Below are 22,716 nucleotides of genomic sequence, written 5' to 3' on the forward strand. Positions count from 1 at the left end.
ACCACATGACCTCCCGTCCTAAGCATCAAAGCCTACTAGACTCATGACAGCACAAGCTCCAAAGTGGGTGCATCTAAAAGAAGATTTTGTCTTAATGTATTTTACCCAGTGGATGATGCTTCTTAACAGTGACTTCAAGAGCAAACTAAAGAGTAATATTGAAGAAGAGAGTTCAGATAAAACACCCACCACCTACAGTTAAGGAGCAGTGGGGTTTGGGTAGGGTTGAGGGGTATGGCATACAGGTGAAGATCTTGCTTCAAGATCAGATTCCCTGGGGGGCTACTCAGTTTTCCTCGTCGTGCTGCCAACCTCTGGAGAGGCAGCCATCAACATGGTGATAATAAGAGCACAATAATGATCATTTCTTATGTGGTTGCCAGTCAGTACTGTGCTATTCTTCCTAATAAGGATGAATAAACTACAACTAACTTAGCATACGTTGTTTCCTTTAGTCCTCTAGAAACCTAGGGAGGGATTTACCTTTAAAGCAACCTAGAGAAGCAACAAGGTGGGGCCCTTTGCCCAAGGCAACACAGCCAGCAACTGTAAGGAGACTCAGTTCCCACTATACCTCTGAGCCTCTGTCTTGTGCATCTCCACCTCAGACCTGCCTATTTCTCATACCTTGTCTTTGCTCCAGCTGAGCCCCTGTTCGGAATGCTATCGCCCTCTCCCTCTTCCCGATCATCTGTCACAGCTCAGGTGAATTCCTGCATCCTTGGGGGAAATGTGTCTGTGACCACTTTAGTCCACAGAGCTTTTCCCTTACTGATACCTCAAAAAAAGAAAAAATTCACTGAACTTTATTATGAACATCCTGTTGCACTTATCTTGATTTATTTCAGTTGATACTTAACATAAAAAAAGCACATATACGATTTAAAAATATTTCTCCAAATAGCCCTCTGGGTTAGGAAATAGAAAACCGCCATTTACTAGTTATGCCACTTTGTTCAATCACTCTTGAAGCCTCAATTTCCTCAGCCCCTAAACGGGCATAATCTTACTAGGCCCCGGAGGACCTGCAGGGTTCTTGTGAGGACTCAAGTATTGTACAGGAAAACGTGTAAAGAATGTAATTCCCTAGACCAGGGACTAGAAAGCCAAATACCCACAAGAATCTAGCAGCAAATGAGGGAAGGAGGCCAGGGTAAGACAACAAGGATTGGTGGGGGTCTGGTGCCCTGGAGACCACATGTCCCATCTAAAGAGACAGCTGTTGCTCAGCTCCAGCCAATCACTGCCATTCAGGAATGAGGACCCAGTGTTGCCAGAGCTTAATTTTTCAAGAGACACAAAAAACAAAGACTTTAAGTGACATCATTTGATTTTTGAAACATCGTTGGGTGCGGTGTTTCATGCCTGTAATCCCAGCACTTTGGGAGGCCAAGGCAGGTGGATCGCTTCAGCCCAGGAGTTTGAGACCAGCCTGAGCAAAGCCCCATCTCTACAAATATAGAAAAATTAGTCAGGCATGGTGTCATGCGCCTGTAGTTCCAGCTACTTGGGGAGGGGGCAAGGGCGGGTGCTGCAGTGGATGGATAGCTTGAGCCTGGGAGTTTGAGGCTTCAGTGAACTGTGATCGCTCCACCACACTCCAGCCTGGGCGACAGAGGAAGACTCGCTCTCAAAAATAACAAAACAAAACAAAAAACAAACAAAACCCCCCATTATTTATGCCAAACTAAACGAAACATAATGAGGGTCTTTCCTATAGGAAGTTACGTTGCAACTTTGTTCTATATATGTGTATATTGTTCTAGACAAGAATATTTGGACTGGCTCTCTGAGTTATTTTGTGTACAATGTTTTCTTCCATATATACTTAGTGAGTCTAAGTTTTGTTTTCTCAATAAGACTGTAAGGGTTTTGTGGACACAATTTTTATCTCCTGTATTGATGTGTAAGCCAAGCCTGATTAATAATCTTGGTAAATGGCAACTTACTTGTTTGTCTATTTGTGTGGTCCTTAAATGTCAGCATGAGTCAGCATTTCCTGAGGTGCCTGTTAAAAATGATGATTTCCCCCAGCAATTCCATCCCTGGAAATAGAACAGTGTACATTTATTTATCAAAAGACATGTACCAGGATGATCATAGCAGCACTATTCACAATAGCTGCAAACTGAAATCTATCCAATTGCCCATTAGCAGTCTTAGAATAAATTTAAAAATTGCATTATATTCACAATAAAAAATCTATGCAGCACTGAAAAAGAATAAACTGTAACTCTGGCAGCAACATAGATGAATTTCACAAATACAAGGTCAAGCAAAATAAGTAAGACATCAAAGGGTATACAATATATATTTCCATTTCTATAAATACAGAAATTGGTAAAACCTAATGCATGGGTTATAAATTAGAATAATAGTAACTGTTGGGGTCAGGCACGGTGGCTCACACCTGTAATCCCAGCACTTTGGAAAGCCAAGGCAGGTGGATCATGAGGTCAGGAAATTGAGACTATCCTGGCCAACATGGTGAAACCCCGTCTCTACTAAAAATACAAAAATTAGCTGGGCGTGATGGCACACACCTGTAATCCCAGTTACTCGGGAGGGTGAGGCAGGAGAATCGCTTGAACTGGGAGGCGGAGGTTGCAGTGAGTGGAGATCGTGCCGTGCCACTGCACTCCAGCCTGGGTGACAGAGCAAGACTCCGTCTTAAAAAAAAAAACAAAAATACTACAAAAACAAACAAAAAAAGCAAAACAGTAACTGTTGGACAGAAGTAGTCATAAAGGGAAAAAAAGAGACTTCTAGGGTGCTGGCAGTGTTGTTTCTTGATCTGGGTTCTGGTTGTATGGGTGTGAAAATTAATTGAGGTGTCTACATTGTACTTTTCTGTACATTAATATTGCAATGAAACGCTAAAATGCTAATTCCAGGGCCCTAGCCCAGACTGACAGAATCACCCTCTCTTGAGTGCAGGTGTGTGGGTGTGTCTGTGCATGTGTGTGGTCAACAGGGTCCCCAGGCACTTCTATGCAAGTCATTAGGGTAACATCCTTTGAAAATTACACCGCACTTGAATGACACACATATTTCCTTCTTCAAGGGGTTTCTGCAAGCACTCTTGGCTAACTCAGCATCTGCCTTCCCTAGTTTCTTTTGCTGTATATGCCCATGTTTTACCAGAAGCCAAGAGGGACATAACATTAAGAGGTCTTACGGGTACTTTCAAACAGTGGCACTTGTGGCAACAGAGAGAGACAGCTCTGATAATGTGCCAGCTTATAAAATATGGCTAAATAAAATGAAATGTTTATGGGGTGACTAATGCGCCATAACCCTAGGGGAATAAGTCAAGCGCTCACCGTTGCTGAATTTCCGCTGAATCCTGGCTTCTCTAGAGAAGGATTGCTGGGTGGAGGCCAGAAGGATCTGGGGCTTTTCCTGGAAGGAAAAGGGGGAGACTGTGACTGGACAGGAAAGGACGAGTTTATGCCCAGTACATGCCCAGTTTGGTGTCCAGGGCTCACTGTGCTCCATCGATGATGTTTGCTGCCGTCTTTTCCATCTGGAGGGGACTGTGATGATGATCTGGTTTGGAGGCTCTCACACATCTCCCTAGAGAGGTGCAGCAGCACCTGCTGAGATAAGGTAAATATACAGATTCCCGGGCCAACAACAGACCCGCTGAGTCCTAATTCCATTGCTTTGGAGCTTCATTTCAATGATTAACAATTTAAAGTGAGTGTATCAATAGAGCAGAATAGGCTGGGCGCAGTGGCTCATGCCTATAATCCCAGCACTTTAAGAGGCTGAGGTGAGTGGATCACTTGAGGTCGGGAGTTAGAGACCAGTCTGGCCAACGTGGTGAAACCCAACTTTACTAAAAATACAGAAAAAAAAAAATTAGCTGGGTGTGGTGGTATAATTCTAGCAACTTGAGAGGCTGAGGCAGGTGAATCACTTGAACCCGGGAGGCAGAGGTTGCAGTGAGTCGAGATTGTGCCACCATATTCCAGGCTGGGCCACAGTGCAAAACTCCATTTCATAAAAATAAAATAAAATAAAAAAAAAAAAAGAGCAGAGTAGCAGAGTCGAAGGCAGCTCTGATACAATAACTGAGCAAGTTGCTTCACTGTCTCTGAGCCTCACTTTCCTCATCTGTGAAGTGAGAATAGTGCTATCCACCATGGAGGGATGTGAGGAGGGTGCTTACACAAGCCCTGCCAGCTCTACCTGGAACATCCCAGCACTCCATCGATTCTGGCTACTAGGAAAGTTACTTCAGATTACATTGTTTTTACTGGAATTAACTCACGATAAAAAAATAAAATTCAGCAAGGTTCGGTGGCTCGTGCCTGTAATCCCAGTGCTTTGGGAGGCTAATCAGGGAGGATTGCTTGAGGCTAGAAGTTTGAGACCAGCCCAAGCAATATGGCAAGACCCCGTCTCTACAAAAAAAAAAAAAAAAAAGAATAAAAAAAATTTGCTGGGTGTGGTGGCACACACCTGTAGTTCCAGCTACTTGGGAGGCTGAGGTGGGGAGATCACTTGAGCCCAGGAGGTCGAGGCTGCAGTGAGCCCTGATTGTGCCACTGCACTTCAGCCTGGGTGACAGAGCAAGATCTCATCTCTAAAAAGAAAAAAAAAAGAAGAAAAGAAAACTCATCTGTATCACTATAATTATTTTTTTCACCTTAAAAAATCTGAAATGTTTAATCTGAAAAGGAACTTCATACTGAAAAGGTTATCTAGGTGCCATCCAAAGTCCTCCTGCAGTCTCCACTTTTCAGGGCCACATGGATAATGTATTTGGAGAAACAGTGAAAAGAGGACAGGCCGATGTAAAGGAAGGCTTCAAGATCGCACTTCTTGCTAACATTTTTGTCGAGACTAGGGGAAGTGTGCAGCCTGTTGCCTGAGACTGAGAGTGGTAGATGGGGAAAAGGGTTGATTTCTTCCAGGAAGGGTGAAAATAGACATGCTGGTGCCAAGCTCTTGAACATTACACAAGACAGGACACCTCATTGCACATTGGACTACTTTTGCCTAGCGAGACCTGGACATTCAAGTGGTTGTCAAGCTGTCCGGTGTGGAGTCTACAAAAAAGAACAGATCCGCAGTTTAAGGTTTATGCTCCAGGATGGTAGGATCACCAGTCCGAATACAAAACTCACATAGGTTCTTGGCTGACTCCCTTTGGGTCTCTGTTGCTTTTCCCCTGCCTTCTTGGGTTTAAATATTACTCAGGTATTTATGAAAAGGGAGCATAAAATTTGGCTGAGGACCAGTGTAGGTCAGTGCAATCCACTTGCATGAAGCCTTGAAATGTGCTGGAACATTGATTTTATTACTAAATAACTGAATAGGAATGGAAAAGAACCAGACAGAATTTGATTCTATAGGCTGGGTATGGTGGCTCACAGCTGTAATCTCAACGCTTTGGGAGGCCAAGGTGGCCAGATCACTTGAGGTCAGGAATTTGAGACTAGCATGGCCAACATGGTGAAACCCCATCTCTACTAAAAATATAAAAATTAGTCAGGAATGGTTGTGCATGCCTGTAATCCCAGCTACTCAGGAGGCTGAGGCAGGAGAATCACTTGAAACTGGAAGCCAGAGGCTGCAGTGAGCTGAGATCATGACACTGCACTGCAGCCTGGGCGACAGAGTAAGACTCCGTCTCAAAAAAAAAAAAAAAAAAAAAATTTGATTCTGTAAAAGAGGGCTGCATTTTAAGGATGAGGAAATGTAGTGACATGAAGTAACTCACCTAGGTCCCACTGGATATTTAGCTTCAGAAATCAACTCAAATCCCCAAATGCCTCATGTCAAAGCTGCATACAGATGTTCAGACAACAGATGAGGTTTTAAAGACAAAGAGGAAGACGGCAGGCTCTGAGGAAGGCTTCTCTATCCAGTGAATATGTGGACACTGAGAACTTCATGATATCTTTCCTGGTATTGGTTTGATAAAGTTAAGATCTAATGTGAAGCAGAGGCATACAGGATGCTAGACAGACCGTCTGGATCCACACGTAACCATGTGAAGAAATCATGAATACTGGAAGACTGGAGGCATGTTTCTTATGGAATTAGCTCCTCTACCAATGACACACCTACAGTGGGCCTGCTGGCATCATGCCACTGTTGTTCTGGGAAAAATGAGTTCAAGCCACCTGGTTATCTCCCTAAACAACGGTGGAATTTGGTAAGAATGGATAAAGGTAGTATTGCTAATTCATTCCCCTATCACTAGCTCACATAAAATGCCCACTCAGCTGTTGCTATCACCTCTGAAGGATGGTCAGGTGTTCGGGTAAGATTTAGACATTAAAATTGTTTGGCCAGGCATGGTGGCTTATGCCTGTAATCCTAGCACTTTAGGAAGCCGAGGCAGGAGAATCACTTGAGGTCATGAGTTCAAGACCAGCCTGGTCAACATGGCAAGACCCTATTTCTACAAAAAGATTTTTAAAAAATTGTTCATCAGACACTTGGCATTCTCAGATGTAATACTTAGTAATAACAAGGACAATTATAATATGAACATAGTGCTTACTATGTGTGAGATGCTGTGTTAAGCATTTTTCATGTGACAACTCATTGACCTCTAAGGACACCATTTGTGTTAGTCCCTTGTCATGCTGTTGATAAAGACATAACTGAGACTGGGAAGAAAAAGAGGTTTAACTGGACTTACAGTTCCACATTCTTAGGCTGGGGAGGCCTCAGAATCATGGCGGAAGGTGAAGGGCACTTCTTACATGTCGGTGGCAAGAGAAAATGAGGAGGAAGCAAAAACAGAAACCCCTGACAAACCCATCAGTTCTTGTGAGACTTATTCACTGTCACGAGAACAGCATGGGAAAGAATGGCCCCCATGATTCAATTACCTCCCTCTGGGTCCCTCCCACAACACGTGGGAATTCTGGGAGATACAATTCAAGTTAAGATTTGAATCGGGACACAGCCAAGCCATATCATTCTGCCCCTGGCCCCTCCAAATCTCATGTCCTCACATTTCAAAACCAATCATGCCTTCCTAACAGTCCCCCAAAGTCTTAACTCATTTCAGCATTAGCCCAAAAGTCCACAGTCCAAAGTCTCATCTGAGATGAGGCAAGTCCCTCCTGCCTATGAGCCTGTAAAATCAAAAGCAAGCTACTTACTTCCTAGGTACAATGGGAGTAACAGGTATTGGGTAAATACAGCCATTTCAAATGAGAGAACTTGGCCAAAACAAAGGAATTACAGGGCCCATGCAAGTCCAAAATCCAGCAGGGCAGTCAAATTTTAAAGCTCCAAAATGATCTTCTTTGACTCCAGGTCTCACACCAGGTCACGCTGATACAAGAGGTGGGTTCCCATAGTCGTGGGCAGCTCTGCCCCTGTGGCTTTGCAGGGTACAGCCTCCCTCCTGGCTGCTTTCATGGGCTGGCATTGAGTGTCTGTGGCTTTTCCAGGCTCACAGTGCCGGCTGTCGGTGGATCTACTATTCTGGGGTCTGGAGGACAGAGGCCCTTGTCTCATAGCTCCACTAGGCAGTGGCCTAGTAGGGACTATGTGTGGGGGCTCCTACCCTACATTTGCCTTCTGCACTGCCCTAGCAGAGGTTCTCCATGAGGGCCCTGCCCCTGCAGCAAACTTTTGCCTGGGCATCCAGGCATTTCCATACATCTTCTGAAACCTAGGTGGAGGTTCCCAAACCTCAGTTCTTGACTTCTGTGCAGGCTCAACATCTCATGGAAGCTAACAAGGCCTGGGGCTTGCACTCTCTGCAGCCACAGCCTGAGCCTAGGGCTAGTGCCCTAGGCTGCACAGGTTGCACACAGCACGGGGACCTTGGGCCCAGCCTACAAAACCGCTTTTTCCTCCTGGGCCTCCAGGCCTGTGATGGGAGGGGCTGCCATGAAGGTCTCTGACATGGCCTGGAGACATATGGTCTTGTGGTGGTCTTGTGGATTAACATTAGGCTCCTTGCAACTCATGCAAATTTCTGCAGCTGGCTTGAATTTCTCCCCAGAAAATGGGTTTTTCTTTTCCACTACATCGTCAGGCTGCAAATTTTCTGAACTTCTATGCTTGGCTTCCCTTTTAAAACATAATGCTTTTAACAGCACCCAAGTCACATTTTGAATGCTTTGTTGCTTAGAAATTTCTTCCACCAGATAACCTAAATCATCTCTCTCAAGTTCAAAGTTCCATAAATCTCTGGGGCAGGAGCAAAATCCCACCAGTCTCTTCGCTAAAACATAACAAGAGTCACCTTTGCTCCAGTTCCCAACAAGTTTCTCATCTCCATCTGAGACCACCTCAGCCTGGACTTTATTGTTCACATCACTATCAGCATTTTTGTCAAAGCCATTCAACAAGTATCTTGGAGGTTCCAAACTTTCCCATATTTTCCTGTCTTCTTCTGAGCCCTCCAAACTGTTCCAACCTCTGCTGTTACACAGTTCCGAAGTCACTTCCACATTTTTGGGTATCTTTTCAGCAACATCTCACTCTACTGGTACCAATTTACTGTATTAGTTCGTTTTCATGCTGCTGATAAAGACATACCTGAGACTGGGAAGAAAAGGAGGTTTAATTGGATTTATAGTTCCACATGGCTGGGGAAGCCTCAGAATTATGGGGGAAGGCCAAACACACTTCTTACATGACAGTGGCAAGAGAAAATGAGGAGGAAGCAAAAGCGGAAACCCCTGATAAACCCATCAGATCCCATCAGATAGTGAGACTTATTCACTATCATGAGAACAGCAAGGGAAAGACTGGCCCTCATGATTCAATTACTTCCCTCTGGGTCTCTCCCACAACATGTGGGAATTCTGGGAGACACATTCAAGTTGAAGGCTGGCGTGGTGCCTCATGCCTGTAATCCCAGCACTTTGGGAGACCAAGGTAGGCAAATCACCTGAGGTCAGGAGTTCAAGACCAGCCTGGCCAACAGGATGAAACTCTGTCTCTACTAAAAAAAAAAAAAAAAAAAAAAAAATCAGCCAGGTGTGGTGTCGGGTGCCTGTAATGCCAGCAACTTGGGAGGCTGAGGGAGGAGAATTGCTTGAACCAGGGAGGCAGAGGTTGCAGTGAGCTGAGACCTCGCTATTGCACTCCAGCCTGGGTTACAAAAGTGAAACTCAGTCTCAAAAAAAAAAAAAAAAATTCAAGTTGAGATTTGAAGGGAGACACAGCCAAACCATATCACCATTATTATCTCCATTTTACAGATAAAGAAACTGAAGCAGAGCAGTAAATTCACCCAGGATCACATAACTGTGAGCTGTCATAGCTTGGATTTAAACTAGGACAAGATGGCTTCACAACTTTCAGTCTTCATGAGTCACACTGAAGACCCATATATAGTCATTTGTCATTCTTCAGAAGCAGGGATTGAATTCACTTGTTATGAAACGGCTTTGTGCAAGAAGAAAGTCACTTAGCTAGTGAGTGAGCCCAGCTCATTGAACAACATCTGAATCTCAGAAAAGTTTTGCTGTTTTCTGGTCAACCTAATGTGGATCTTTTGCAAGAAAATTATATGCCACAGTAGATGGCATATAATTCAGTTAGATGTAATAATTATGATGCTCTTAACAATAGGTAACAAAAATGCCAACTAACAATCATTTTAAAAGTAAAGACAATTAACTTTTTAATGCAACAAGAAGTCTGGAGAGAGGTGGTTTTAGGTTGGTGCAGCAGCTCGAAGATCCTCAGCATGTTGGTGTTGACTTCCCTCATGGTCCCAAGGTGGCTGCAGTCGTTCCAAGCATCACATCTTCATTCTTGGTATCCAAGAAGAAAAGAGGGAGGGAAGGCAAAAATATTTCCTCTTTTTAAGGAGGAAAAATACTTTCTGGAAGTTCCCCCTACCTCTTTTCTGTCACATTTCATTGCCCAGAAGTGTGTTACATGTCAACCCCTAAGCTGAGGTTTCTCCACCTCAGCCTTATTGACGTTTTGGCCCAGGTAATTATTTGTTGTGTGAGGCTATCCTCAGCATCACAGGACGCTTAGCAGCATCACTGGCCTCCACTTATTAGATGCCGGGAACACAGTCCCAGTTAGGACAACCAAAAATGTTTCCAGACATTGTCAAATGTGTGTGTGTGTGTGTGTGTGTGTGTGTAAAATTGCCTGAAGTTGAGAACTATTGTCTTAGACCAATGACTGGCAAAAAGAAATGGGAAAGTCATAACTGACTTAGACGAATCAGTTTATCCTCTGGGGCTGGGCACACTGATGCCTGAAGAGTCCTGTTTAAGGGAGGAGGGATAATGGCTGCGGTTTTACAATCATGCCCACATTGCTTTGTGTTTTTGTTTTTTGTTTCTTTAAAATAGAGGAATAGGGTCTTGGCTATGTTGACAATTGTTTATGTTGCCAATAGAGTCTTGTCTATGTGGCCCAGGCTGGTCTTGAACTCCTGGGCTCAAGCGATCCTCCCACCTTGGCCTCCCAAAGTGTTGGGGTTCCCGGTGTGAGCCACTGGGGCTGGCCCCCATGTTGCTTTGTTGTTCAAACAAATACTTCTATTGGAAATCGAAGGGGAGGATTGAAAAGGAGGTGTTCTCTCTTCTCACGTCCAAGAAATCATTCCTGTGGTATGCTGGGAAGAATTAGGTTTTAGAAATAGGTGTCTCAAGATAACTAATTTTTCAGCTTTCATGGCCACAGGAAAACAACAGGGAGTTAGGGTAGCCAATCTTCTTTTTATTTAGAAAATCTACACCAAGATGCCTTTTTTAGGGCATTTTTTTTTCTCCACCACCTCCCCCCCACTTTTTTTTTTTAAAGACAAACTTGTATTTGTCCGTGGATACTTGGTAAATAAGGACCGCAAAAGGAAAATTCCTAAATGTATTCCTCCATTACATGCCTTGGACATTTAACTTCAGAAATTAAGATTATGGTTGGAAAACTTTTCAAACTGGTTGTTTGAAAACCATTGGTAAACACCCTTAGGTTGGCTGCCCAAGGTCATTTCAGTCTTATGATATTTATTTTCAATATTTCAATCAGTCAAGATGTATACAAAGTGGGATTCAGAAATTTCAGCTAGAAAACAATACTTGGATTTAAAGGGTTACAAGGTGTGATTTTTCTGGCTTTCAAAGAGCTGTGTTTCAGATCATGGTTTTCATCATTTTCTACATTTTTGTAAACATGTTTAACAAGAAAAAATTTAAATAGCCAAAACAAAATGAAAAATTGCTCTAAATATGGAAACATTGGAATGAGTGCTATGTTGTAAAGGCTCTCCCTTATGAAAACACTATAAAGCTAGCACTGTATGTCTTAGGGAAGGGGGACACTGTGTTATTGCTTTCTAAAAGAACTTTTTAACTCTATCCTTTAGCAGTGAGATTACAAGAATATTCAGAATTCCCTGATGGGAACCCAGCTTTCCTTATTAAAAGGAAGACCCTGAGTAAATATGAAATTACTTACATTAGGGCTACAGACACCAATGAAGGCTGAAAGCCTAATTATAATAAATGAAAATTGTTAGTTGAATTTCCCCCCAAAACCGCAGAGGCATAAATACTTCAGGAATTGATTTTCTTTTACTCAGATACCTAATAATGATTCAGCAAAACAAAAATTATAAATACTTCAGCTCTGAGTAACATTAAACTGGGAGGAGATTGGATCCTACTCCCCAAAGTCCACTTACCTCAGATAGGTCGGCAGTACCAGGATGTGCTTCAGTGGAAAAGTTTATCCTAAATTGATTGGAGCAGAAAAAACAAAATCTGATATATGTATTTTTAAACTCCCACCCCTCATCATGTGCTCAGTGCATTTTTTCCCCCTCATTGCAATTTTGTAAAGGTCTGATTCAAAATATTTAATTAGAAAATTAGCTTAATCAGATTTGAGGGAACTAAAAATAGAACAACCCTAAGGTGAGTGTATATAGATACATACACACACACACACATATATATAGGTTCTCTGTTGTCAGATAGCAATTAAGAAAAAGATTACCACAAAGAAAAAAATATATATCTATTTTATGTACACATATACCCACACATACTTATAGTCAATTATATTATTCATGGTAGCTATATTCTTTAAAGTTGTAGCAAATACTGAATTAGTAAATAGCAAATCATTGACCCCAGGGGAAACTTAGGGTTAAGTTCCTGCAAACCTGTGGTCACAACATGATTATTCACTGATCAACACATAACCTTGTTTTATGTATGTTTTTGTTTAAAGACACCTTATTTAATACACAGTGCTGATTCATTTTTAACATTGAACTCACAAACACCATAACTTATATCTGCACAAAATTTATCTAACACACGTATTTTCTCCGCAAGGCACGTCACAGCCTTCTTCTGCTTAGGAACACAAGAGAACTATGGTTGGGGGCTGTTTTAAACAGCAAAATCACCAACTAAAAGTACACAAATGTGAAAAACCTGGTGCTAGATAGACCTAGAAAAGGACCCCTGTTTATAGTCTGAGGGCTGAAACAAATATTTGACCTGGGAACACGCACATTAGGTGACTCCAATTTCCCCCCTCTTTGCACAGGTCTGAACAATCACAGAAGTGCTACAGTATTGATTTTGGGGGTTACAAATATGTATATATACACACACATATGTACATACATATATATCTTGTTTGATGGTGCAAAAAATTGGTTCTCTCTTCACTACAGGTATGTGAAAGGGAGTATTCTCTCTACCAGGCCTTCATGTAAGACCCTCAAGCTGGGAGTAGGTGAAGTTTTTTAGTATGTGAATGGCTTTGAGGCTGTGGAAGATAAAAAGATGGATCAACTGCCTAAGATATGGGGTCCTTAGAGAGGGGCAAATAGAAACCCCCACACCGCCCCTTTCTGAGGCACATCTAAGGCTCCCCAGTCACAGAGCTATGTACTAGATGTGTAAACTTGGGCCAAGCAGGTAACTGCTTTGTACCTCAGTTTTCTCAAGTATAAAATGGGATAAATTTTAGAACATACTGTCATGGGGTTAGCATTGCATGGGTGATAAGAATAATTTATTTACCAAGACAGTCGCAGTTAAAGAAAGGCAGATTAGAGAAAGTATGAAAATATGTTGCAAGGAAGCAATGGGCAGGTCAGCAAAAGAACAGCCGACTGCAGAGAGACAAAGGCTTGCTAGGGCTTTTATAGGGTGTTGCTTGTACTAGGTGCTGAAGAGGGCTTTGTGCAGTACTGACAATGCCAAGGTTGCAGTGAGCTAACTTGCATTTTTCTTTCAGCCAAGGGTCTGATGATAGCCGGGCTCAGGAAGATTGCGAGTCATTTGTGCAGAAGGGGTTATGTGTCTCAGACCACGAAGAAAGACAGACTTATAGCTTATCTGCTTTCTCTTTTTGCTTTCCTTAGGTTCTGGCAGCCCAACTCCCTGTCCCTAATTAGGACTCCACACATACCTCTTTGAGTTGCTGAGAGGATTAAATGAGATAATGCATGTAACAATGAAAAAGCACAAGTCTTTTCTTGGTACGACCAGACCTTAGATAACTCCTGACGAGATGCAAGATGTGAAACATACAACGCAAGTATGACATATGATTGTCAAAAACAGTGAAGCCTAATCAAGCCTCCGGAGCCAACCAGGAGGGAGAGTTAACAAGTGAAACAGTTCCGCGCTTTGGAAACAATCAGATATATTCAGGAGGTAGGATAGCTGACTGTGTGTGTGTGTGTGTGTGTGTGTGTGTGTCTCAACAAGTAAATAGCATGAAAAAAAGAAAAGGAAGGGGGAACTTTCATCAGATGAAAGAGAAATAATCATCAAGTGCAATATGTGGACAATTTAATTGTAAAAAGACACTTTTGGGACAGTTGGGGACATTTGAATATAACTGGCTAGCTGGTATTAAATAATTAGAATAATTACGTCTATTGTTAATTTTCTAAGTGTGAGAATGGTACTGCAGTTTTATAGGAAAGTGTCCTTGTGCTTTAGAGATTTATACAGAAGTGTTAAAGGGTAAATGACATGTTGCCAGGGATTTTAAAAAAATATTACGGGAAGGGAAAGAAAAAAAGGGAAAGATTAGGAAAAAACACTGCTAATTAATTACTTGACTAAAATTAGTAGTAAATTATTTCTTTTTTTTTTTTTTTTTTTTTTGAGATGGGGTCTGGCTCTGTTGCCTAGACTGGGATGCAGTAATGTGATCATAGCCCACTGCAGCCTCAAAATCCTGGGCTTAAATGATCCTCCCACCTCAGCCTCCTGAATAGCTGGAACTATAGATGCACACCATCATGCCTGGCTAATTTTTAAAATTTTTGGTAGAGATGGGGTCTCACTATGTTGCCCAGGCTAGTATTGAACTCCTGACATTGAGTGAAGCTCCCATCTCAGGCTCCCAAAAGTACTGTGATTACAGGTGTGAGACATTGCACCTGGTCAACAGGAAATTCTTTTGAAGTGGTTAGAAGTCTGCTGCCTACAGTACTTTTGGAGTTACGGAAGGGTTTAGCTCAATTATTCTATGTAGTTGTTATTACTTAAAGAGTGAACTTTTGGCAGGGCACAGTGGCTCACGCCTGTAATCTCAGCACTTTGGGAGGTCGTGGCAGGTGGATCACAAGGTCAGGAGTTCGAGACCAGCCTGACCAACCTGGTGAAACCCCGTCTCTACTAAAAATACAAAAATTAGCCGGGCATGGTGGCGTGCGCCTGTAATCCCAGCTACTCAAGAGGCTGAGGCAGAAGAATCACTTGAACCTCGGAGGCGGAGGTTGCAGCGAGCTGAGATAGCGCCACTGCACTCCATCCAGCCTGGGCGACAGAGCCAGACTTCGTCTTAAAAAAAAAAAAAAAAAGAGTGAACTTTTAGTTTCAGTGAGAGAGAAGAGAGAAACATAAGAAATGGTTGCTAAGTAATAGCTTCATCAGTGGAGGTCTGGAATCTCTGGGGTCTCTGAGATCTTTCATGTGATTCATGAGTTCCAAAACTGTTTTTATAAGAATGCTAAAGAGCTGAAGCTGAGGCGTAAAAGCTAAGAAGGAGTGTTCTGGGCAGAGGGAATGGTATGTGCAAAGGGTCTACAGAGCACTGTGCTTATAGAAAGTCTGACTCAAAGTGCTTCTGTGTAATTGGAATTACAGTTCACAGCACATACATAGCTGATGGAGCGGTTTGTGGGAGGATTCCTTTGCCTTACAGTTGTTCATTGGCATGGGATTGAAGCCTTGGCATTGAGTGCCACAATTCTTGCAATGAGGTGGGAACCTGTCAAAGCTTGGAAGGCCACCTTAAAGGTATCTAATTAATTCTGAACATTTTCTCTCTTGTTTTCTGCATACCTAAGAATACTACTTTTGGCCGGGCGCGGTGGCTCATGACTGTAATCCCAGCACTTTCGGAGGCCGAGACAGGCAGATCACGAGGTCAGGAGATCAAGACCATCCTGATGAACACAGGGAAACCCCGTCTCTACTAAAAATACAAAAAATTAGCCAGGAGTGGTGGCGGGCACCTGTAGTCCCAGCTACTTGGGAGGCTGAGGCAGGAGAGTGGATTGAACCTGGGAAGTGGAGCTTGCAGTGAGCCGAGACTGCGCCACTGCACTCCAGCCTGGGCGACAGAGCGAGACTCCTTCTCAAAAAAAAAAAAAAAAAAAAAAATACTACTCTTAAAGATACTCAGGTTTGGCAAAGCAATTTTAATCATCCCAGTCCATCCTATAGGGCACTTGTGAGTTTATAAAGCTCTTCCCTATGGGCATTTCTGCCTTTGGATTTTGAGCCAATGGGGTAGACACAGTGGGCATTATTATCCCCAATTTACAGAGTGGGAAACTAAGGCTCTAAAACATCAAGTTTCTTGACCTGTGTTACCCAGTTAATGAGTAGCCAAGCCAGGACTTGAAGCTTGGTCTTTAGCCACCAAATCATTAATAAACTAATCAATTCATTAAAATGCTCATTGATTCCATATGATTCCGTCATAGGTGATGGCTGAGGATGCAAGATGAATGAGACAAGTCCTTACTGTCACATACTTGTCCCCCGTGGTTCTCCACAGGCTTAAGTACAGTGTCGATGCTTCCTGATGCTCTCCCTCCCCCCAATCCCCGACAGGCCTCAGTGTGTTGTTTCCCTCCCTGTCTCCATGTGTTCTCATCATTCAGCTCCCACTTATAAGTGAGAACATGTGGTGTTTGGTTTTCTGTTCCTGTGTTAGTTTGCTGAAAATAATGGCTTCCAGCTCCATCCATGTCCCTGCAAAGGACATGATCTCATTCCCTTAAATGGCTGCATAGTATTCTATGGTGTATATTTACCACATTTTCTTTGTCCATCATGTTATTGATGAACATTTGGGTTAATTTCATGTCTTTGCTATTGTGAATAGTGCTGTAACGAACATACGCATGCATGTATCTTTATATTGGAATGATACATATTCCTTTGGGTACATGCCCAATAATGGGATTGCTCGGTCATATGGTATTTCTGTCTCTTGGTCTTTCAGGAATTGCCATACCATCTTCCACAGTGGTGGAACTAATGTACACTCCCACCAACAGTGTAAAAGCTTTCCTTTTTCTCTGCAACCTTGCCAGCATCTGTTGTTTCCTGACTTTTTAATAATTGCCATTCTGACTGTGTGAGATGGTATCTCATTGTGGTTTTGATTTGCATTTCTCTAATGATCAGTGATGCTGAGCTTTTTTTCATATGTTTGTTGGCTGCATGAATGTCTTCTTCTGAGCAGTGTCCATTCGTGTCCTTTGCCCACTCTTTAATTTTTTTTCTTCTTGTAAATTTGTTTAAGTTCTTTGTAAACTCTGGATACTAGACCTTTGTCAGATGGACAGATTGCAAACATTTTCTCCCATTCTGTAGGCTGCCTATTCACTCTGATGATAGTTTCTTTTGCTGAGCAGAAGCTCTTTAGTTTAATTAGATCCCATTTGTCAATATTTGCTTTTGTCGCTATTGCTTTTGGCATTTTTGTCTTGAAATCTTTGCCTGTGCCTATGTTCTGAATGGTATTGCCTAGATTTTCTTCTAGGGTTTTTATAGTTTTGACGTTTACTTTAAGTTTTTACTTTCTAAGGCAGAAGTGGCAACATGGTAACCTATAGGCCAAATCTGGCCTGCAGGTTAAATCAGGCTCACGGACACAGTATTGGGGCCTTCTCCTTGCTAGTTATAACTCTGTGTTTTAAATTTGAATTAATCACCAATGTTTCCCTTGAGGGAGAGTTGTACATCGGGATCTGGATTTTGGCCTCTCTTAAACAATGGAAAGATCTGGCAATACGAGTACTGACTCAAGTACACTCCAGTTTGCCACAGTCCCCACAGTCTTCTCTTGTCCCTGGGCCAGTGCATTAATTCACAGCATCTGCCTGGTCTGGGCCAGGCCTAAAGGATCAAAGACTGTTTCTTTAGTGCTACATCCATGGCCCTCCATGATTTGGCCTCAACTTGCCTCTTTTGCTTCACCTCCATCCCATTGGGAACTTTATGCTCTGGTAATAAGGAGATGATTGTAGTTCCCGGAATAGAGTGTGTCTTTGGTTCCTTTAAATGACCTGTAACTTTTTCTCAGTTCTACTGAACCATATGTTCCTTCAAGACCCAGATTAGATATCATCTTCTCCAGGAGGCCTTCCCTGACCCTTGAGAATCTCTTTATGTTCCCCTAGTTTCTTGTGCCCTCTCTAACTATGATATTGAGATGATCTGCTTATCCAGTAGTCCCCACAGTGGGAACTTCTCTCACCTGCCTACATTCACTTTTGTAGCCCAGCACCTAGTGCAGTGTCAGGCATACCTACGGGCAGGTGTCATAAGAATTCAGACTCCAAATGCTTCCATTAGAGAAGGCCTGGGAATCTAGAGAGGGGAATTTTATTGGAGACCAATTCCCTTTCTGCAGCCTTTTGCCTTCTTTTCTCTATGGGTCCATTCCAGGAGCCCCTGTGTATGAAAAAAAATTACTAATTTGGTTTTATTGGGCACTTTGGGCTTTAGATAGGAGATAGTTTAAATAATCAAGTCTTTCTGGCTTCTTGCCTTTGCACACCTGGATGAGCCAGAAGTGAAAATGTAGGTGAGTCACTGAGTTGCCTCTTGGCCCCACTGCAGTGCAAGGCTTAGGAGACCACTCCTCAAGAATGGTGCTCCTGGCAATTTGGGAGAGGCAACTGATTGTGAGAAGCCAGCCTGAAGCTAGGATGGATTAATCACTATAATTACTCATTGCAGCTATTAATAATCGCTAGTTATTTAGATATGAAGTAATTAATTCACCACTATTGAATAGAGGTACTTAGTGAGGAATTAAATACTTTGCCTAAAGCTATCCTTAGAAGAAAGGCAGGGAGGCCAGGTGGTATGGTGGCTTCTGCCTGTAACCTCAGCACTTTGGGAGGCCAAGGCAGGAAGATTTCTTGGGGCCAGGAGTTCAAGACCAGCCCGGGCAATATGGTGAGACACTGCCTGTATCAAATAATAATATAATAATAATAATAATAGTAATGATAAGGATGGCGAACATGGTAATCTAATTTAGAGCCTGCTCTATTCCAAACCAACTCCAGGAAACTCACCTCAATGACAGGATCTTGTTGAGGATGTTATTCCTTACATTGCAAAATGTCCTCCTGCTCCTCTGTATCAGGAAAAGCCATGTTGTTCCTGGACAGTGTGAGTTAGATAGCCTGTCCTGATTCCCTTTCTGTGTTAATTGCTGGAAAGCTCAGAGTCAAATTTGTGACTTGCTTATTTAGGTTTGTATGGTATTCACTTTTGGAATAAGCCTCATTCTTAGCTTTCTACTTGTATTTTTCTTTCTTTTGGCCTACCTACTTTAAAAAAATAAATGTCCCTACCCTGCCTTTACTAAAGAATGATACATTGTGCAAACAAAATCTTTAAAAATGTATAAAACACAGAAAAGCAAACACAAAATGAGTAAAAATCACCTAGTCATACCCAGAGACAACACCGTTTATATTTTGGTATATTTTCTCCCTACCCCGACCTAATCCACAGTCTATACACATATTTTAGTTTGGTGCAAAGGTAATTGTGGTTATCGCCATACTTTTTTTTTTTTCTTTTGAGACAGAGTCTTGCTCTGTCACGCAGACTGGAGTGCACTAGTGTCATCTTGGCCCACTGAAAACTCCGCCTCCCAGATTCAAGTGATTCTCCTGCCTCAGCCTCCTAAGTAGCTGGAATTACAGTTGCACACCACCATGCCTGGCTAATTTTTGTACTTTTAGTAGAGACGGGGTTTCACCATGTTGGCCAGGCTGGTCTGAACCCCTGACCTCAAGTGATCCACCTGCCTCGGCCTCCCAAAATGCTGGGATTACAGGCGTGAGCCACCGTGCCTTGCCTATTATTGCCATTACTTTTAGTGGCAAAAACCACAATTACCTTTGGACCAACCTAATACAAAATGAGATTATATCATATATAGTGTTTTATAACTGTCCTTCCCTTCACCCGACTTACTATATCATGCACATTTTCCTATGCGATTAGGTGTCTTCTGTCTCGTACATGTTCCATAATTTATTCAATCAATATAAGATTGTTGAATGTTAGGCTGTTTCTAAATGTTCCCCTTTATAAAACAACCAAAAAAATGTAATAAACACTCATATCAAAATCTTCATGCATCGGTTGATCTTTTGGTGAAAATTCTTAGAAGTTTTCATTGGCTTTTAACTTATGTTGCTTCATTTAATGTATCCTGTCAAGCACCCTTAAATACTTTCTGGAACAAGCTGAGATAGGACTAATCTCTTGCTCAGCACCACCACCCATCAATTACCTGGGAAAAACTTTCTTGGAAGACTCAAGATACAAAGAATGATAAGAGGTGATCTCTGTGTCCTCCTGGGGTTTAAATTCGACTAGGCGAAACAGATGACCTATAAAAATGTGCACTAAGTGACCACATACAAGGTTAGAGAAAAGTTTACATATAAGGTGGCATCTGAAAGGTGCCAGAGGCACAATTCATAAGGACAGGTTGGTACATTCAGCAAATATTTATTGTACCAAGTGTTTTGTGCAACCCTTGCTGAGGATACAGTGGAGATTAAGACCCAGTCTTTGTCCCCAAGGAGCTCAAGGTCTACAGGGGGTGAATGAGTGAAGGGGAGGGTCTCAGAGTGCTTACACAGATTATTGCAAAACAACCTGGCAAGTGTTCTTAGAGACACACAGGATTTTCTGGAAACTTGAAGGCTGGAAGAGGGGGCCAAAAAAGGCTTCCTGGAGTTGAGCCTAAAGGATGAAGAGAAAGCCAAACAAGAGCAAAAAGACCTTCTGCAGAGAGCAGTAGACAAACTTTTTGACTTTGCCCCACAGTGAGAAATTCATTTTAAATCTTGATCTAGTATAGGTACATTTTTGTACATAAGTGAAACAAAAGTTTCATGAATTGATTCTCTAATACGTGCAAAATAATTTTACTTTCTACTTTAATTCATTAAAAAAAAGTATGGTTGCAATCTACTAAATTGTTTTGATGACCCATTCATGAGTACTTATGTGCTGACTGAACATTACAAGCCTAAACTGAGGATGGGTTTAGAGCTTGACAAAGCGAGAATTAAATCCAAGTAGTGGCTAAAATTCTCTGGAGTAGAACAGCCAGGTCAGAAAAGGTCCCTGAAAAGTCCCTCTTACTTGCAAAATGAAGCATAAATAGGCTCCAATTGTCATAATAAAAAGAATGAAGAACACCTTTTTGTTCTTTTGAGTGGTTTACCAAAAGCTCCCTCACCCTTTGTTATGTAGAGCTGGTACCTGGGGAGAGCTGGTACATCTGTTTGTGGAAATTGCCTCAAATCTCTTTCCCCCAACATTCTGAGTCTTTCAGAATGGCGAAACAGCGTCAGGAAGTACTTAAGATAAAATTACCCTGAGGACAGCCTTACTAAGGATTAGGTTCAACTCAAAGGGCTGAGAATTCACAAGGGTGGGCTGGTTTGGGCGCAGTGTGTGTATGATGATCTGAACTTCCAGGTAGTACATCCCTGGTAGCACAGTGGATGTTCTTTGGTAAGAAATGGCTGAGTATGAGAGTGTAAACGGGGGAAAAAAGCTGTAACGCTAAAGGCCAAAATGAGACTTCAATGAGCTTCAGCTGGTGCCCGGATCAGTGAGGACAACCCGGTAATCAACACTCCATCCACAAGCAGTGGTGCGGAGCCAGTCTTCAACAGCGCTCCCAGCGTTAGTGGGAAGCAATGGCAGTAGTAACTGATGAGCGCAGTTTCTCTGGCCTGGGGAAAGGTGTGGTAAAATCCCCACGGACTCAATAAGACTCTAGGAGGGTTCTTGGTCAGTGTTGTGTGTGGGGAGAGGTGTTAAAAGAATGATACAGAACATCCTGCCATTAAAGCACAGACTAGTTTAAAACGTGTAATCAGATTTGAAGTCTGAGTTGGTAGAGCGGGTATGCATGCCAGCACCATGTGGAATTTAGCTTAGGTTCATCTAACGGAGCCCATATTCTTAAGCATGCCACCAGTGGTTTTTCAAGTGTGGTTTCCTGACCACAAGTATCAGCATCTCCCAGGAACTTGTTAGAAACACACATTCTCAGACTTCCTTCAAGACCTGCTGAATCAGAAACTCTGAGAGTGGGGCCCTGCAAGCTGGTTTCACAAGCCCCCCAGATGAGGAAACTGAGGCTTGCAGAAGGTCCCACAGCTAGCCAGCAATAACCTGGATTCAAATTCAGGCACCAGCTCCCGGGGCCCATGCTCTAAACCACCAGTACAGCGTTTCCCAAACTTCTTTGGACTAAGCCTCAGAGTTGGAAATGCAAATTATTCTTATTCTTATCTTAATTTTAATTTTTAGTTCTGGGGTACATGTGCAGGATGTGCAGGTTTGTTACACAGGCAAACGTGTGCCATGGTGGTTTGCTGCACTGATCAGCCCGTCACCTGGGTATTAAGCCTGGCATGCATTAGCTGGAAATGTAAATTATCTCATGGCCCAGTACACACATACAAAAGTGTTAGGAAACAATATACATTTTCTTCCTATTCTGTTTTCTTCTATGCTCTTACATTTCAGCTAAAAATAGTTTTTAGCTATGGCTCACCAAATTGGTTTCACTTCCCACTAATGATTGGGTTATAACCCACAGTTTGAAAAATGCTGCATGAGAACATACTATTTTATACCAAAGAAGCCAACCAATGTGAAACAGCAAGAATGTAAGACATGGCAGATGTCATTTAAGTATGTTATTGTCAGGTACAGGTGACAAGTATTACGTTCAAACATTCGAGGGAGAGAGAAAGAGAGACATATTGAAATAGGGGAGGTAAGAGAACTGAGGCTTCCAGGGACAGGCGGGATATACAGAGGTCTAAGCCTTGAGAATGAAATAGAATTCAGAGGGAAAAAATCAGGGAAGGACACTCTAACAATCCCTAGGCCTTGAGGGATTAAAGTTGGAACTACTAAATGTCAGTATTATCATCTGTAAAATGGGGTAATAATTGTCCCCATCTAAAGGGGTTACTGTGAGGGTAGAAGAAAATAATGCACGTTGGCCGGACCCAGTGGCTCACACCTGTAATCCCAGACTTTTGGGAGGCCAAGGCAAAAGGATCACTTGAGGCCACGAGTTCGACATCAACCTGGCCAATATAGTGAAACCCTGTCGCTACAAAAATACAAAAATTAGCCAGGGGTGGTGGCACGTGCCTATAATTCCAGCTACTTGGGAGGCTGAAGAAGGAAA

General features: G+C 42.5%; 1 long non-coding RNA gene across 2 annotated transcripts in view; it reads right to left on the bottom strand.

Annotated features, from left to right (window-relative positions):
- Positions 1-1,949: 1,949 nt before the first annotated feature.
- The window catches only part of LOC131383210 (uncharacterized), a 117,920-nt gene continuing 97,153 nt past the window's right edge, over positions 1,950-22,716 (bottom strand). For both annotated transcript variants that reach the window (XR_009213043.1, XR_009213044.1), the window contains exons 2-4: positions 11,642-11,690; positions 3,324-3,402; positions 1,950-2,045 (exon numbers count right to left, since the gene is read on the bottom strand). This is a non-coding gene — a long non-coding RNA (uncharacterized LOC131383210). The remainder of the gene's footprint in view (positions 2,046-3,323; positions 3,403-11,641; positions 11,691-22,716) is intronic.

Source organism: Hylobates moloch, unplaced genomic scaffold (assembly GCF_009828535.3).
Source record: "Hylobates moloch isolate HMO894 unplaced genomic scaffold, HMol_V3 SCAFFOLD_4, whole genome shotgun sequence".
In the NCBI taxonomy this organism is placed as follows: domain Eukaryota; kingdom Metazoa; phylum Chordata; class Mammalia; order Primates; family Hylobatidae; genus Hylobates; species Hylobates moloch.